The sequence below is a fragment of the Mus caroli genome, chromosome 12 (assembly GCF_900094665.2).
Source record: "Mus caroli chromosome 12, CAROLI_EIJ_v1.1, whole genome shotgun sequence".
Taxonomy (NCBI): domain Eukaryota; kingdom Metazoa; phylum Chordata; class Mammalia; order Rodentia; family Muridae; genus Mus; species Mus caroli.
In genome coordinates, this window is record NC_034581.1 from 102,705,603 (window position 1) to 102,718,960 (window position 13,358).

The following is a 13,358-nucleotide window of genomic DNA, read 5'->3' on the forward strand; positions in this document are numbered from 1 at the left end:
AGTGCAACTACATAAATGTCCCTGCCAATACCTACTTAGCTTACTCTGTGCCAGGATATGTTCAAAGCATGCCACCTAGACCATCACAGGCCCATTTTATAGATGGAGGAGTCAAGGCTCTGGACAGAATGGTCTCCAGGAGCATAAGACTTTTCTTAATCCAAGGATCTTTCAAGGCTCACCAGTCTCCTGCCTCCTCTCCCCCCACCAACTGCTGGGAGACAGGCCTTCTTGTTCTCCTCGGTGTGGAGAGGGGGCGACTGTCCGGGTCTTTGCCCTTCACGCAGATGCAGGCTCCGGGCTGAGACTTACCACTTTCTTGTTAGCTACCTCCTCCTCTTAAAGGCATCTGTGCAAACCTGGGCATCTGGACAGGCGCCTAGCCTGGCACGGCTTTGCTCCCCTCTAGGGGAGGGGGAAATGTGTCCCTTAACTCAGTGGGGGGAGGGCACTGTGTCCTTTCTCAGGGACACCAAGACCCTAAGTCCCTTAAGTCAGGCTCCAACGAAAAAGAAAGGGGCCCAGATAACTCCAAGGCAGATAGATGGAGACCATTCCAGAATGATCCGCAATACTAAGGGCTTTCAAGATCTGCAGTCACAAAGGTCACTTGTCATAACATCGACATGCCACGCCCAGGATATGAAGCGCACCCACAAACCTTAGGCCCTTTTGTCCTTTGGGGGCCAGCCTGAGAGCTGTCTTATGCCCCTAAGCTGGTTTCCCTCCAGTTCAGCCCACCCTGCTTCCTCATCTATAAAAGAGAGACAGCGACCCGGTCGCCAGGTGAGGTGGAGATGGGGTGAGTGTACCCTCACGGTACCTCACAGCCTGCCCTGGCCCAGCACTGGAACACAGCCTGTCCGTGGTGATAGGCCTATGAGGTAACTTCTCAGACAGTCACACACAGACCTACAGGAGCAGAGAGGGTACCCCTTTGTTCTGGAGAGCAGAAGGAATGATGGGAGTGCTGCAGCTGAATGACAGGGTAAGGGGGCACTTGTGCGCCCCAACACCTGGGCCTCTGCTGAACAGGGACCACTGGACCATGCCGGCACAAACTTGAACAGCTGAGCCAACCTCAGCCCCTCCTGCCATAGCCTGAGACTGGGACTCTGCATAAAACTGGAATTCACTCTCCACTATCTTCCGCTGGAGGCAGAGCTTATATTCTTGGAAGCAAACCACAGAAAAGGGTCTCTAGTGTCTTTGCTGGGCTGTAGAGGCTTCAGTTAGGGTCCCTGGCCCTACGTGTGGCATGTTTCTGAAAGGCCACCTCAGCTGGGCTGAGCCCAAGTCCCTTCCAGCCCCTTCCACCTCCTCTACTGGAACCTCAGGCCACCTGCCCGCTTCGAGGACGCAGGGCAAGCCCTCGTAGGGTCCTCCTTGGTGAACCCCTTGAGTTCTCACAAGTCAGCTCTCCTCTGGACTGGCTGACAGAGGAGCCTGGGTAAGACCTGAGAAGCCTGACTGAAGACAAAGGCTCGCTGTACCTTGTCTACAGAGTCCACGGGGAGCCTGCAGAGGACATGGGAGGTGGGGGCAGGGAGTGGCCTCCCTTGGGAACACTGAAGCTGGGTCTTCCTCAGGACAGAAGGGTAGGGCAGACCCGGCCACACATCCCACAATGTAAGGATTACTCTGAGTCGCGTTATTATTAGTGGTTTGGCCGGAAGCCAGACACAGACTGGGAGGAAAGGGCAGATAAAATGTGACTCCCGTCAGGCTGCCAGCCAGCCCTCTGATCTCAGCAGAACTCAAAACAGTGGGGGCAGGGACCCTAACGGCCCTCTCTGCAGGATCTACATGGTCACCTCACCTGAAACTTGGGTCCTACAGGTGGGGAAGACCTCTCTTTCCCAGAGAATCTGCCATGTCTCAGAACTACGAGAGAGCTAACAGAGGGTCCCTGAGCTGGGCAGGGTTGGGGTTATCTATCCAGACTTTATTCCTGGGACCTTCCCAGCCTCTGCCCTTCCAGGTAGCCGGAGCTCCAGATGTGCACCCCCAATTCCCAGCAACGCCCTTCATGAAAGAATCAAGGAACGAGGCTCACCTCAGCCCATCATCTTTATTCCCAAAGATCCAGGCTGTCATTCCTTGGGTGGCACCAACCTGAAGTCATCTCTGGGGGATGGTACTACCCATAAGAAGGTGAAGATCGAGATCAGAAACTTGGAGCCACGCACGGGGTTTGCCCCGCAGACCCTGACCTCAGCCTACAGAGCCGCCAGGTGTTTGCTCAGCTGCCTTGGAAAATTCAAACATGGTTCCTGGGACATCTGGGCCTGTGTCCCCAAATGCCATGAGGACAGCCCTGTCACACTGCCTGAGGGTCTGAGCAATGACAGTCTGACCCTGGCACGGGGACAAAAGCCACAGCTGTGAAAATCAACCCCTGCACACCCAGGAAGGCTCCGAGAAAGACATGAGGCGGTGATTTGACCTCCCTGAGCCACAGAGCTGGGACTCTCCAGAGCCAAGAGGGAAGCCCTGTCAGTCAGCGTGTGGGGGGGAGGGGGGGTGGTCCTCATTTAGAGGCAGGCTGTGGGACAGACGGTGTCCTTCATTGCGATACAGGTGACTTTGGTGAGTGTGGCTGCCTCCAGAAATCCCCACAGAGAGTACCTGCACTCAGGTCAACTTCAACCCGGGCAGAGGGTGTGTGTGTGTGTGTGGTGTGTGTGTGTTTGTGTGTTTGTGTGTGTCTTGTATGTACATGTGTCAGAGTGCACATGTGGTGGGGGTAGGCACCAGTTCTCTCCTCCCATCATGCAGGTCCCAGGATCAAACCTGGGTCACCTGGCCCAGCAATAGATGCCACCTCAACAACCCCAAAGTGGGCGTTTTTGATTTGGAACTTGTGACAGGACCTTCCTGTGACCAAAGCACTCCCTTGGGACAGTCCCCACAGCAGTGCCCTCCTCGCTGGGATCAGGACAGTGGCAAGGACTTTAGAACCCCGCAGGCTGGGGGCCCTCTCATGCAGACCCTTGCCAACTCTTCTAGGGGTGCAGAACCTCAGGAGAAGATGCGAGGGGCCGGCGCCGCCCTCACACACGCATGCACACGGCAGACCACAGTCAGGCCTAGGTGCTCCTTGCTGGGGCTTAGCCCCCACTGACAGGAGCTGCTGGGTATAACAGCCAACCAACCGGACAGAGCCAGAGTCATGTGACCAGGGCTGCACTCCACCAAGCCAGATAGAGGAAATAAAGACGTCCCGCAGCTCAGACAGCCAGTTGACTTTTGAGTACAGGGGTCCTCCAGTTGCCAAGATCACCCTATCTAGACGCTAAAGTTTCCAATCACTGGTGAAAACACAACACTTGGTTCCAGAATTTGGGAGGGATGGAGGGGGGTCACAGTCAGAAAGCTCCAAAGAATGATACAAACGCAGGGCCAGCTGAGCCCAAGATGGACAAACCACAGGACAGTAAAGATTCCTGACCTTCCTGGGAGCAAGTCACCTACCTTTCCTCTCCCAGTGCCTGGCGCTAGATATTTCTCCAACTGGGGCCAACTCGAAGCCAGGCCCCACCCACTGTGTACAGGGACCTGGCTCTCCCCTGCCTGTGCCCGTGGGGCCCACCTGCCAGGCCCTCCCTCTAGACAACCCAGCCACCCAAGCAGGAAGCAGGAGTGACTAAAAGAAAAGCAAAGGCAAAAGGCCCACCAGTGACCTTTAGAAAACTTCCTCTCACCCGTCCAAGGGTCAGCATCATAGTCCACGGGCTGTCAGCCACAAAAATCCTGACCCTGCCACATCTCTTCCTGGGCTACCTCACCCAGGTCCGCCAGAAGGACAGTCACATGACAACAATGGCAGAAATCGCCCACCTCCAGCTGCTGTGGTGGCCAAGTGCCAAAGCCACAGAGGTGTCCCATGGGCTCCCCCGGAGAGACTCTGAGAAGCGGCAAGGCAGAGACAGTGCTGGTGGGGCGCTGGGACCAGGAGACTGAGCCACCACCAGCATGCAGGGGGCGTGTGCCGGGCCTCAACTGGCAGGAAGGTCACCTGTGCCCACAGGGGTTCAGTGAGCTTTGAGGCACCTCCAGATCTGATCTTCCTACTCCTTATAAGAAGATTTATGATGCCAGGAAGTCCTCAGAGGAAAAGCGGGCTGGGAAACTGAATTACACACAGGCTAACGAGGTCTGGTGACTGATGATAGGGAATAGTTCAAGCAAAAAAGATGCAGCTTCAAGTCCTACAGCCATCTCCAGAGCACGCAAGGCAGCAGAGCCCTGGCTGGTCCTGTAACCCTAACCCTAACTCCAGTATAGCCCTTGGAAGTCAGAGGCAGGGCTCAGTCCCCCAATACCTCACAAGGGCTCACACTCATGGAATAGAGGCACCCCGAAAGTTTGTGGCAGGCCAAGCTATGGTCCTCTCATGAACTCCTCTAAACCAAGTAAACAGTCAAGGCTCCTTCAAAAATGACCTGTTGAGGGTAGGTAGGTTGGCTCAGTGGGTAAAGACAATTGCTGCCAAGCCTGACGACCTGGGCTCAATTCCTGGGACCCCCCTGGGTGGAAGAAGAGAACTGGCTCCTGCAAGTCCACCAACATGCACGCGAATAACGAGTAAGTAGAAATAAGATTTAGTGAACTGTTCCCTCCAACAGCACATGAGTCCTAGGGCCAGGAAGTGATGCCTGCCCATCCCAGTCATCTCCTTTCCACTCTCAGACTACCCCTACCTTCCAAGGACACCTCTCTCTGTCGTGTTCACAGTATCCCAGTCACCAGCACACTGCAAGGCTCCTGCCTCAGCAGACTGCAGGCCAGCAGCCAGTCACATCCTCCACAAGGAACCAGAGGGCCTAACACAGGACACACGAAAGGTAAGTTCTACCTCCCGCCAGCTTTGGAGAAGACACTTGCTCTTCCCCGTGGGCTAGGAGGGCCTGCGCCCCATTCCTGCAAAGCCCCACCCTCCCACACCCCACTGGAAACGCTCCAAGGACAGCTTCATTTCTTCTCAGCCCAGTTCACCTGGCTCCTCTTCCAAGACCACGCCTGCTGCCATCTGATTTGGTTCTTCTGGATACAGAATTCTTATCCAGAGTTGGTTGGTTGGTTAGTTGGTTGGCTGGTTGGTTGGTTGGCTGGTTGGTTAGTTAGCTGGTTGGTTGGCTGGTTGGCTGGTTGGTTGGTTGGCTAGCTGGTTGGTTGGCTGATTGGTTGGTTAGTTGGTTGGCAGGTTGGTTGGTTGGTTAGTTAGCTGGTTGGTTGGCTGGTTGGTTGATTGGTTGGTTGGTTAGCTGACTGGCCAATTGATTTTTCTCTCTAATCTTTCCAAGGTCGCCTCTCTCTGTCCTGCTCACAGCATCACAAAGGCCTACCTGGGTATGCAACAGGCACTCAAATATACTTAGCACTATACCTAAAGAAGGGCCTGGGTATGGGGTTCCTAATCCCTTCTCCTTGATTTGGAGATGATCATGCATGGGCCACCTGACCCTACGGCCTCACCTCTGCAGCACGTGAGATGGGATGACAGTGATGGTGGAGCAGGGGCTTCCTGATGACCCTGTGGACGGCACAAGTCAAGGCCTAGGACAGAGCTTGGTGCCAGTACCAGAAGTGACAGGGAAGGCAGCCAGAATATCTGGAGATATCAGGGACCCAGAAAGAGGCCATCACTCACACCACCGCTTAGAGTTCTGGAAATGTGAATGCCCGCTGCGACCTTGGGCAAGAGCCCAGCTTCAGACAAGGGGCAGTACTGGGGACCAGATCCAGCTCTCCTTCATAGAATTCTCTACCATGCCAACCTGGCATAGGACAGCTGGGGTCCAGTGTGGAACCCCCCAACCAAGCATCCTCAGTGACAGGCCCCGCAGGTACTTGCATGAGGACAATGCCAAGACCTGGGTGCCTGCGTCCTGTACTGCTTCGGCTGCAGCCACCTTGCCTCTGTGATCACGAAACTGAGCTGCCATCAGCTCTGTCCAGGGCCAGCAAGCCCCAGCCCAGGGCAAATTGAAAGGAAAAGCGAAAGCTGTCCTGGGGAATTCTTCCTGGGCTTCGTGCCAATGCCATGAGCTTTGATCTCAGACAAATCTTCCTGTCCTGGATCAGGACCCTGACACCTACACTGTGCGCACCCTTGAACCCTCTGCTATCCCACAGCAGGCTGAAGCACAGAGAACTTTGTGTGCATGAATGAGTTAGGAGAGCCCAGAGCCAAGAGAAGTGGGAGACTAAAGAGTCCAGGACCTAAAGGATGCAGGAAATGAGGGGAAAGAGGAGGTGGGGCGGGGGGAGATGGCATGAGATCTGCAGGGAGGGCAGGCACATTAACACAACTCAAAGTGGTCAGTTTCCTTGGGCGGAACGGAGTCTACCTGCAGGCCCTGCTGCACCCTACTCAGTAGTTCGAGTATATTTCTGAACCCATTTCCATGAGACTAGCCGAGGTTCTCATCCGAGGGACGGGGCTGAAAAGGCGTTCAGAAGGACGCAGGCCATCTCGTGGCCATCACCATTCTTACAGACCGGGACCCTGAGAAGCGGTGACTCTCAAAGGTCGCTATGCAGATGACATCAGGGAAAGGAAACACTTCCTGGAGAGCAGGGACTGCAGCCAGAAGGTAGCCTTCCCAGCCCCTTCGGGGGACACTAGTGCTTGCCCTCCAGCTTGACCAGTGCCGCTCAAGGATCCTGCCTGTTCCACAGCTTTCCACAGGGTGGGACCACTTGCTACCACTTGCAGTGCAGCAGGGACCACCATGGGGGCGTGTGGAGACCACCAGGGACCTGCAGCACAAACTCCCTGAAGGGCCAGCAGACTCTGTGTGTGACATTCAGGGCTCAGGTGTCACCAATACCCCGACTCTGTCTAATGAGCCTTATCCCCTCCTGTAACATGCTTCCAAGGGCGACATGGGGATCTCCAAGCTCAAGGCTCAAAAAAAAAAAAAAAAAAAAAAAAAATCTATGCAAACTGCCAGGGGCCAGTGAAATGGCTCAGTCAGTAAGTGCTCGTCTTGCAAACTTGAGGAACAGAGTTCGATCCCCGGGACCCACATAAACAGCCAGCCTGGTGGCACACTTGTAATCCCAACACTGATAGCCAGCCTAATTTACTCAGCAAGCTCTAGGCCTATGAGAGACACTCTCCTCTAAAACCAAGGTGGGAGACTGGAGATGCGGCTCACTAAGAACTAAGAAACAGCTGGGCGGTGGTGGCGCACGCCTTTAATCCCAGCACTTGGGAGGCAGAGGCAGGAGGATTTCTAAATTCAAGGCCAGCCTGGTCTACAGAGTGAGTTCCAGGACAGCCAGGGCTACACAGAGAAACCCTGTCTAGAAAAACCAGAGAGAGAGAGAGAGAGAAAACGAACTAAGAAACACATTGCTCTTGCAGAGGACCTGAGTTCAGCACCCACACTAGGCAGCAGCCGGCAACTGCCTGTTAACTCTAGCTTTAGGGAGACCCAACGCCTTTGGCCTCCAAGAACACGCACATGAGTGACCCCAGAGCAGCTGTACCACTGAAGTCTCATCCCGACATGGATGGTGATGACTCATCCGCAGTTGCACAGATGAGGTCTCCCCTTTGGTTACTCTAACTCCACAGTCTCTGCGTCTAGCACCTCCCCAGACCACGCAGCCAGCTGAGGTTAGAGCAGAGTTCCACACATGTGGCTGGGAAGCACAAGAGGAAGTGGCCCATCCCCTCCTTCTACGGGGGAACATAGACCACCAGTCAGTCCAATCTTGAGGGTCTCTTGCGAGGAGTTAGCTCTCCCGTTAGGTTCAGGACAAGCCTTCTTCAACAGGCTCCTGTTTGTCTTGTTTGGCCTGTGACAGCCAGTGACTGCCTAGGGACTCAGGGCAAGGTAAAGAAACCTGGAGTGGTGTGACCTCAAGGCCTAAGGGCTCTATCAGTCAGCGGTGGGGTCCAATGTACAAAGGCTTGCCATGCATGGGGAGGCCCTGCAGTGGGTGTGGAGAAGGGGGGACCTGCCTCACTGTGGCTGGATTAGTGATGAGCAGTGAGTGGTCTGTCAACAAATGTCTGAACCATCTCCTCTAGAACTGGCACTTTGGACTGTGCATGCATGTGTGCGTGTGTGTGTGCATGTGTGCGTGCATGTGCACCTGTCACCACACAGAGGTCAACCATGGGTGTCATGCCTCAGGTGCCACCTCCTTCTTATTTGCTTTTGTAAAAAAAATTACTAGTTATTTCGCTTGTTTGTTTGTTAGATAGGGTCTCATCATGTAACTCTGGCTGGGCGGGACATTGTCTATCTCATTAGCACTCTGTCAATAAGCCCAATAAACCCATAGGTTGCCCAGGTTGGACTTTGGTAGAATGTACTTTGCTGTCAGAGCACTGTAAGGAGAGGGTACATCTCCTTCCTGGAAGCAGCCCCGACAGGCTGCCCTGGGAAATAGTCTCTCTCACTGCTGCAGACTTCAGAGGACTCTGATTCACCCCACATGGCTCCTCCTCTCCTTTCCAGGCTGTCACTGAAGACCCTGAGGGGAATGAGCGCACCGCTCTTAGACCTTACCGGTCTCCACGGCTGCATTAGGGGACTCACACTGACGTCATAGCTCCCTGCGTCCCCACAGAGTGACCTTGACCCCACAAATGAGCAAGCAGGCCACCCAGCACAAGCCTTCCTGCTGTGACATACTGAACCAAGCTGTCCCAGAACCACATAAGCTGTGACACACTGACCTGTCACCCATGAACTTCCTATAAGCCACACCCCAGGCCTGCTTGCCTGTCTGGTCCGACAGCCTCCCTTCAGGAATCTGAGAGTTTACAGTAGACACCAGTAAGCATCAGTGTCCCAGAGACTGGTGTGTGTATACACACACATACACACTCACTCTCTCTCTCTCTCTCTCTCTCTCTCTCTCTCTCTCTCTCTCTCTCTCTCTCTCTTTCCTTACTCTCTCCCCACTCTCTCTGACTGGCCCTGCAGCAGGCTAGAGGCCTTGAAGGTCAGAGCTTAGCTAGGCCTGGCTCTGCTGTCCTTTGGTCTTGAGTTTGTCCCTCTCTCCTCACACAGGTGACTTTCAGTAAACACACAGAGGAAGAAACCAGCATAGCCACAGCTGGAACATGGTCTGCCACCCACTACTGCCACACAGCTCTTTAGCAGGGTCAGAGGGGAAACTGAGGCTCGGGCAAAACTGAGCAGCACATCCCCAAACTATACCTACGCTTCCTCCTGTGCCAGGCTAGGCAGATTCAACAGGATCGCTGCACCATGTTGTCGATATCAGCACGAGGAAGGTGACAGCCACTCCACCACTCCACATGTCAGGCCACCAAGGAGAGGGAAGAACTTCAGCCAAGGAGTGAGGTCTTAGGATGCACACTTGGGAGCGTAAGGGGACTACCGACCTCCAGGAGACACCCCTGGGCTTTGGAGGGGCCATTCCATCAGAGCCCCGTACCTCAGTTTCTTCATCTGCAGTAAGAGTTTCCTAAACAGTGGAGAAAGGCTGTGGGCTCTAAGCATGGACCTTTCGGAATACACCGCTGGGGCACACAGCCAGAAAGCACTCCTACCACAAGCTCAGTGGGACTGTGGGTGGATGCAAAAGCTCCTGTGAGGAGTCACACGGAGGTCCAGACACACCTCCCAGCCTATTAGTAATCGTTCACCCTAGGAAACATTTAGGGAAGCTGGGGCTGTTGTTGGAAGGAGGTGGGAGGGTGTGTCAGGTAACATCCATCTTGAAGGAAATAAAGGTGTCTTCTTCCCCAACGACAAGAGCTAAACTCCCAGCCGTGCCAGTGGCCCGCAGTGCCAACAGCCCTGCAGTCACAAGCATTTGTCAAAAGGTCAATAGCAAGAAATAGTAGCGATGGGAAGGAATGATTCCAGTCACTGCAGGGGACAGTGAGGCACATATGTGTGCACCACGGGGCTCACAGCCACACATTGTAACCAGGCTAGGTTAAGGCACCCTGGTGTGAAGAGACTTCATATGTACTCACACGGCGACAGAGGCAGGCAGAGCTACAGGTATGTGTGGCTCCAGGGACTTCTGTGCACACACACACAGAAACCAAGGTGGGTGGCAGGTGTAAACTGCCGTGGCTGTCAAGACGTTAACACACACAGGCCATTACAGGCACAGCTGTGCTATGTAGCTGTCAGAACTGCACACATGGGGACACACACAACCTGACTCTCCTTTACTGTCCCACATCTCACCAAAAATCAAGCCCCACAGCCTCCTGGCCATCCAGAGCTTCATTTCTGTCTTTGTCTCAGTCTAAGTCAAGAGAAGCCCCAGGTCCCTAGCCCAAAGGACCTACTGAGGCAATGTGTATACTCACCATGTTGGTCCTGACCCCACAGTTAGGAGAAACTGGGATGAGGACGGGACAAAGGGAATCCTGAGCCCAGGCTCATCACTAAGCCTAGTGCACCCACCCAAGTTCCAGGGCAATCCCACGCCTCTCTCCTCCACAGAGCCCAGCCTCGGCCCACCTGGGTGAGTAACCCAGGCAGAAAGGGACCCTGGGTAGAAAGAGAAGATTGGGTTTGAACACTGCTCCAGGCATGGGGTGGCCCAGCCAGGTGTCTAGCATGCTTGTGGGTCTTTGTGGGTCAGAACAAGTCTGGAGACTCGCTCCCACAGCTGAGTCCAGAGTGGCTAGAGAGAGAACCCACATACCTGTTCCTGCCTGCCCCACAGCTTGTTCTCTTACAAAGGAGGAAACTGAGGCACTACACACACCAGGTAGGCTACTGGCCTGAGGTGGTCTGAGGCCACCATGGTCCATCTGACTGACTCGTCCCTCCACACAAGAAGGTTCAGAAAGGGAAGAGCATAGAGTGACCCTAGCCTTGGACTCACCCTCGCTGTGGGCCCCTATGCCATCTCTCTCTCTCTCTCTCTCTGTCTCTCTCTCTCTCTGTCTCTCTCTCTCTCTCTCACATACACACACACACACACACATACACACACACAAACAGACACTTAGGCAGGGTTTGGGCTGGTCCCTTAATCTCAGTTGCATATTCCTGCTAAAGAGCAGAGAACTTCCAGAAGTCAGTCAGCAGACTGGCCACAGCCCTGGAACAGGAAGCAGCCAACCCGGCCCCACCGACCCTGGAGAAAGGAGAGCAGGTCATCTTGAATTCCGCACCCTCAGCCACTCTCGGGGTCACCCCTGAGGACAGGGGTGACAGACCAATTATAGGCTACATTGCCACCCTGGGAGTTCAAGACAGAGCTTATGAGAGCACAGCACAGCCAGGCCTCATGGTCTACACCCTTAATCCCAGCACAAGAGGCTTCGGGCCCCGGGAGGGTCAGGTGCAGAGTGGACCTGTTTTAGGAAGAGCACTCTGGAAGGGCAAAAATGAGGATTGCAGTTAGCCAGGGTAGGTGTGCGAGCGTGGAGCCCCCTGGAAGAGGAATGCAGTCACACCCAGTGCCTCAAGTTCACAGACAACCAAACTGACATGAGTTCACCTGGCTGAAGGGCAAAGCAGGGCAGTGGGGCCCAGACAATGTGCAGCCCAGGGGCAGAGAGCCACCGCCATCGCCGGCAATGCCCTTGACGGCAGCACCTTCCCCCACGGAGGCAGCTCCTGAATATAAACGCTGAATGAAGCTCCCGTGCCTGAAAGGGAAGACTGGGGGAAGGACGGAGTAGAGTCTTGGATCTGGGTCAAGCGTGCTCCCTTCATCCCCTCCCCCACACGGCTCATGGCCAAGCCCTGAGAAGCAGAAATCGGTGGCCTGGGCATGGGTCTGACTGTCCTAGCTAGGCACCCACTGACCCCAGCCTAGGCAGCCCAAACAATGGTGCCTTTTGTTCCCAAGTTCCCCCATTGTCTCCGATTCTCTCACCCGGTGCACCAGGGCCAAAGGAGGATTTCCAGGGGGATTTCTCAATGGGCTCACAGAGAAACATCCTCTGGCTAGGACCTGCTGCTCACCGAGAGGTCACGGGGGAGGGACAGGGGGAGGGCAGGGCAACCAGGACCCTCTGGAAATGGCCCAAGATAGGAGTAGCCATTTTTACACACAGCAATCTTTGACCTGCATGACAAAACTGGTTAAGACAAGAGGGGCTCAGAGGCCGAGGTGTGGATACGGGGTAAAGGGTGCATGGACTCAGAAGGCCCTGGGTCCCAACCATGACACCAAAACCTCACCAAAAAGCTTGTTCGGTCCTCACCTGGCCTTCTTCAACGCTGTCAACCAATGAAGGCTCATGGCTTACAGCCCATAGCTACACTGGAAACCCCTGCCAGCTTCTCCCAGCAGCCCAAAGACACTTGAGGGCACCCAGCTTCTCCAGAGAGAAACTGAGGCTCACAGAAGAAGTGGACCTAGATTCAGATTATAAGGCCAGCACACGTGTGCATGCACACACACAGATGGCCAGCCCCTCTACCAAAGAGCACACACTGCCCACCTGGGTCAGACTGCTTCAGACACAGACCCTGTGTTCAGCCCAGGTAGCTCAGCTCAGGCAAGCATAGCCTTGTGGCTAGGAGACTCCTGGGGAAGCTGGGGAGCCACAAGGCTGTGACCATAGGTGAAAGCAGTCACCAGGCCTGCCTGCAGCCCACTTTGTCAGGTTGGGTAGCTGGGACTTAAGAAGCCCAGGTGTCTATCACTGCATCGTAGCTGTGGCAGGCCTCAGGGACCCCCTTCTGATCACCCGAGGTACCCAGGATGTGGCCCAACCACGTGATAGGACAAGAAGATGGTCACTTAGGCATCATCCTAGCCTAGTGCACCACACTTTTAATCCCAGCACTCAGGAGACCAAAACCAAAACCAAAAAACCAGTCATCCTGACATGCCCGTGTGAAAAGAAACGGAGGGTGAGAAACAGTAGCCAGCCCATTTAGCAAAACCTGGACCTTTAAATGTGTGTCTTGGATACGCTCCAACAGAATAAAGGGCATGGAGTGGAAACTAAGGAAATTTGACCTGAGCAGGGGCTCCAGCTGATGCTGACTGGTCAACGCTGGCTTGTCCCCTGGAACAAACGCACCCCTCTGCTGTGAAAGCTGATGACGTAGGCGAGGAGGAGAGTGGCTGGGACACGGGGCTGCACCACTGCCCTCGCTGCTTATCTACAGGTCTAAAAACCACCCTGGAGAATAAAGCTCATTTTAAAAATCCATATACTGAGGGCTGGAGAGACAGCTCGGTGGCTCAGAGTGCTTGCTACACATGCATGAGGGCGTGAGTTCAAATCTTCTCTAGTCATATAATCTGGGTGTGCATGAGCCCACCTATAACCCTATAATCAGGAGAGGGTCGGAGGATGGCTGTGGCTTGCTGACCACCTGCCTCTCTCCAGGCTCTGGGAAACCCTATTTCAAGGGAATAAGGTAGAAAAT

The 13,358-nt window shown here is 54.6% G+C and overlaps 1 protein-coding gene across 4 annotated transcripts in view; it reads right to left on the minus strand.

The window, feature by feature from the left end:
- Nucleotides 1-13,358, minus strand: part of Ccdc85c (coiled-coil domain containing 85C) — a 74,662-nt gene that overhangs the window by 38,497 nt on the left and 22,807 nt on the right. The window lies entirely within an intron of this gene.